Source organism: Babylonia areolata, chromosome 4 (assembly GCF_041734735.1).
Source record: "Babylonia areolata isolate BAREFJ2019XMU chromosome 4, ASM4173473v1, whole genome shotgun sequence".
Taxonomy (NCBI): domain Eukaryota; kingdom Metazoa; phylum Mollusca; class Gastropoda; order Neogastropoda; family Buccinidae; genus Babylonia; species Babylonia areolata.
In genome coordinates this window covers 26798202-26803201 of record NC_134879.1, presented here as the reverse complement: position 1 = coordinate 26803201, position 5000 = coordinate 26798202, and the positions used below count along the sequence as shown (strand labels likewise).

At 45.2% G+C, this 5000-nt stretch overlaps 1 protein-coding gene across 1 annotated transcript in view; it reads right to left on the bottom strand.

Annotated features, from left to right (window-relative positions):
• The window catches only part of LOC143281422 (uncharacterized), a 59482-nt gene extending 55539 nt beyond the window's left edge, over positions 1-3943 (bottom strand). Inside the window, exon 1 of the mRNA XM_076586631.1 lies at positions 3805-3943. The gene's annotated coding sequence lies outside the window, so the exon portion shown is untranslated. The remainder of the gene's footprint in view (positions 1-3804) is intronic.
• Positions 3944-5000: the final 1057 nt, after the last annotated feature.

Below are 5000 nucleotides of genomic sequence, written 5' to 3'. Positions count from 1 at the left end.
TCTAACAATAATATTTATAAGGCGCAAAAACTTGATGAAGTCAACTATAAGCTGACAAAAAACAAAAAACAAAACAAAAAAAAGAGGAAAAAAAGACAACAATGATGATAAATAACAAATAAATAAGCAAATAAATGAACACTGTGTATAGGCTGAATGCGTAAATAATTTTGTGTCGGCCGGTTAAAATAAACGAACACGTCTGCATTAATAAAAGGTAGACTGAAGGATGATAACAATAATTACTCAAAAGTAGACTAAAGGATGGTAACAATAATTAATAAAAGGTAGACTGAAGGATGATAACAATATAAGCAACCCACAACAAAGCAATAACCAGTCATATACATTTCTTTTTTTTTCTTCTTCTTTTTTGTGGCATGATCTTTATAATCACATGGTGACATTCAAGAGTTATAAAAAAGCGGAACAAGAAGACGGAAAAGAAATTGCAGAGCATTTAACAAACTAACTGACAGTAATAACAACGATGAAAAAGAAGAAGAAGAAGAAGAAGAAGAAGAAGAAGAAGAAGAAGAAGAAGAAGAAGAAGAAAGAATATTAACACGGAAGGACTCTCAAGGCCTGACTAAGCGCGTTGGGTTACGCTGCTGGTCAAGGTATCTATCTGCTTGGCAGATGTGGTGTAGCGCATATGGGTTTTGTCCGAACGCAGTGACGCCTCCTTGAGCTACTGATACTGATACTGAAGGACTGGAACAAGAGGTTCAAACAATGAACATGTAGAAGGTGGAGAAGGATGTGGTGCGGAAGGAAAAGAGAAGAAGGAAAAGGAGAAGAAAGAGGAGGAGAAGGAGGAAGAGGAGGAGGGAAAGAAGCAGAAGCCGGAAGAGGAGGGGGAGAAAGAGGAAGAAGAGGAGGGAAAGAAGAAACACATGACAAAAAAAAAAGAAGAACAAGAACAAGAAAAACTGTAAAACTAAAATCACAGAGAGAGAAACGTTAAAAAGAGATCAAAGATACAGCCATCATTACACATTTCCGAGTCACAGCTTACTTTTTTTTTCACTGTTCTTATTTTTCTTCTGTGTTTCTTTTTTGTTTTGTTTTTTGTTGTTGTTGTTTTCTTCTGAACAAACTTCCTCCTCTTCACCGATCTCGTTTTTCTCCTCCCCCTCCTCCTCCTCCTCCTCCTCCTCCTTCTCTATTCCTCTTTAACAAGCACTTCACCCTCAAGCAGTATTTTTTTCTCCCCTCTCTCGTTCGAACACATTTCGCAAAGAAGGAAACCGATAGCGGATCTGAACAGAGAACGCTCACCAGGTAAGACTGGAAAGCCAAACGGCTTTTCTCTATCTTTAAACCGCGTCACAATTAGAGTTCTCGCCTCCGTTCCCAAAGACCTTTGGCCCTAATACCCGGATCGGTTATTTATCACTCTCTCCATCTCTTTCTTTTTTTTCTTCTTCTTCTTCTTCATCTTCTTCTTCAGCTTCGTTCGGCTTGTTTGCTGTTAGAGAAGAAGGAGCAAGTAGCAGGTCCAAGCGGAATCCTTAGGACTCTGAATGTGCATGTTTTTTTTTTTTTTTTTCCTTTCTTTCTTTCTTTTTCTTTAAGGAGACTGGGAAAGGTACCATTCTCGTTTGAACTGGTTAGGGGGCGAGGAGGGGCTGGGGGGTGGGGGGTGGGGGAGGAGGGATAAGGGAGTGGGGATTTAGTAACATTCTCGTTTGAACTGAGGGGGTGGGGGAGTGGGGGAGTGGGGGGGGGGGCGGGTGAAGGGGGAGGGGATACTTAGGGGTGGGTGGGGTAGGGATTTAGTAACATGCTCTTTTGCACTTCGGAGGAGATGTTCAGGGATGAGGGAATCGGGGTGAGACTAACGATAGGCAAGCGATGTCCCCTTCTTCACTGTATCTCTTCTTTCTGTCTCTAAAATAAAGGGAGGGGGTTGGTGGGGGAGGTCCGGAAGGCGGGGGGGGGGGGGGGGGGGGGGGGGGAAGAGGGGGTTGGGAGGGGGGGGGTCGGGTCGAGGGGGAGGAGGAGGTGGAGGTGGAGAAGACGACAGTGAGCGGGCGTCTTTCTCATCACGTGTCTGTCTGTCTGTCTGTCTCTTTTGCGCGCTCACGCTTTTTTTCTGTGTGCTTATTTCTGCTCGCTTTTGTATGTGACATTAGAGAGAGAGCGAGAGAGGGAGAGAGAGAGAGGGGGAGGGGGAAAGAGAGAGAGGGGGAGAAAGGCAGAGAGAGGGTGGATGAGGGAGGGACAGAGAGACAGGGGAAGAGAGTGACATAGAAGAAGAAGAAGAAGAAGAAGGAGGAGGAGGAGGAGGACGAGGAGAAGGAGGGGGAGAAGAAGAAGAAGAAGAAGGAGGGGAGGAGAAGAAGATGAAAAAAAGGAGAAGAAGGAGGAGAAGAAGGAGAAGAAGAAGAAGGAGAAGGAGAAGAAGGAGAAGAAGAAGAAGGAGGAGAAGAAGGAGAGCAAGAAGGAGAAGAAGAGGGAGAAGAAGAAAAAGGAGAAGAAAAAGGAGGAGGAGATGAAGAAGAAGAAGAAGAAGAAGAAGAAGAAGAAGAAGGAGGAGGAGGAGGAGGAGGAGGAGGAGGAGAAGAAGAAGAAGGAGAAGAAGGAGAAGTAGAAGGAGAAGGAGAAGGAGAAGAAGAGGAAGGAGGAGAAGGAGAAGAAGGAGGAGCAGGAGGAGTGGAACGTTGGCCGAGTGGTAAAGTGACCGACTACGAAGCGAGTGTCTGTGGGTGTGAGTCCCGTACACGGACTGGACTGTTATTTTCTCCCCGTTCTATTAGCGCGTCAGTGGCGGTCAGGGTACCAGTCTTTCGGATGAGACGATAATCCGAGTCCCACGTGCAGGAAGCAACTTAGTGCTCGAAGAACGAACACACGGCCACAAATGGGTTGTCCCTGGGGACACTGTGTAGAAAAAAATCCACGTTGATAAGTAACACAAACTCAATACACTTGCAAATAGACGAGAGAAAAAAAGAAAAAAAAGAGAAAAAAAAGAGTGATGCTGCATAGTGGTGAAGCACTGTTCCCAGGGTGAACAGACCGAATTTCACACAGAGAAATCTGCTGTGACACTAAGTATTACTGTATATTACAGCACACTAACAATTCAAGAAGAAGAAGAAGACGCAGAACAGAAGAAGAAAGAAGGGGGGGGGGGGGGGGGGGGGGAGAAGGAAGAAGATAAGGAATGAGTAGAAGGAGTAAAAGGCAGCAGAGCAGAGCGACACACCTAAATTGTTCACAACACTCAGTAACAGCTGAAATAATAATAATATTAATAAAAAAAAATAATGGTATTTATATAGCGCTGAATCTTGTGCAGAGACAAATCAAAGCGCTTTCGCACCAGTCATTCACACGCATGCATAATTCTAAAACTGGAGAAACTGAAGACAAGGAAAGAGGCAGGGAACGGGAGGCTATTTTGGGAAGAGGTGGGTTTTAAGGCCAGACTTGAAAGAGCTGAGTGCGGAGGCCTGACGAAGCGAAAGAGGAAGTTCATTCCAGTTGCAAGGTCCAGAGACAGAGAAAGAACGGCGGCTAACAGTCGAGAGCTTGAATCTGGGTATGCGTGAAAAAAAAGGAGAGTAAAAAAAAAAAAAAAAAAAAAAAAAAAAAAAAAAAGTGAGAAAAGGAGTAGGAGAATAAGACTGATGACAGGAGAAATGAGAGGAAGAAGAAAATGCGTTTGTGGATTTCTGAACAAAGAGAAGAAGAAGAATACGAAGAAGACGAAGACGAAGACGACGACGACGACGAAGAAGAAGAAGAACAAGAACAAGAACAACAAGAACAACAAAAGCAAGAAACTATACTCACATGATCAACCAACCACAGCAGACTAACACCAACTCAAACACCTCCCCTCTTACCAAACCGCGGATCAGAGCAGTACGTACGTATCTTTGTACAACGAAACTGAAACAACAAGTGGCAAGAAGTTCTCTCTCACCTCAGGAAAGAGACAACACAGATGGCAAAAATGCAACCTTACGTACACGCACATAGGGACACATGACTCTCCCTGAGTCATGCCCAGGTTGCGACACTTGACGTCAAATAAATCACTCACAGCCACACGCACTCCCTTCAGCTCCCGCGACAAAAATCGACTGGGCCTCACAACTTTAAGAACAGCGAGAGAGAGAGAGAAAGGAAGAGAGAGGGAGAAAGGGAAGTATTTTCTGCTACCATACCGAGAGAACTCGGGTGACATTCCATCTTCGTTGAAAGCTGTGTGCAAGTCCTAAGTCCTTATCCTTTACAATAACATCGAGTTCCTTGCCTCGTATCCTGTGGCCAAGAGTGCCCCGGCTGGTTGCTTGTGAAAACATTGGCCTCCCGTGTCTAAAGAATACTGGTGGCGGTCATGGGGGGACTGCAGAGGAGAGTTCAAGCGTAACAGATCAGTCAGTGAGGGGGGTTGTGGCGGAACGGACAACACTCCAATCTGTCTCTCTTTCTCTCTCTCTCTCTCTGTCTCCTCTCTCCTTCTCTCTCTTTAAGTGTGTTCCACCTCCCCCTCCCCTCCCTCAATGTTCTCGTAAGTAACAGAAACAACAACAACAACAACAACAACAACAACGTGAACATAACATTTCTGGGCTGAGCAACGTGGGAACACCTGACATTTAACTCTCTCTCTCTCTCTCTCTCCTCTTCCTCTCTCTTTCTCTCCTCTCTTACTCGCGCTTTCTCTCTCCCTCTCATCTGCCCCCCCCACACCCCCCACTTCTCTCTCTCTCACCCTATTTTTCTCTCTTTCGTCTCTCTGTGTGTGTGTGTGTGTGTGTGTGTGTGTGTGTGTGTGTGTGTGTGTGTGTCTCCCTCTCTCTCTCTCTTTCTCCTCTCTTTTGTGTCTGTCTCTGTCACTCTCACTTTCTCACCCAACCGAATCACACACACACACACACACACACACACACACACAAAAGAAGAAACTAACTGAACAACATACGTGAAAAGGTATCAGGGTAAGATATTGACACAAGTAAAACACGACCAATCTACCGAGC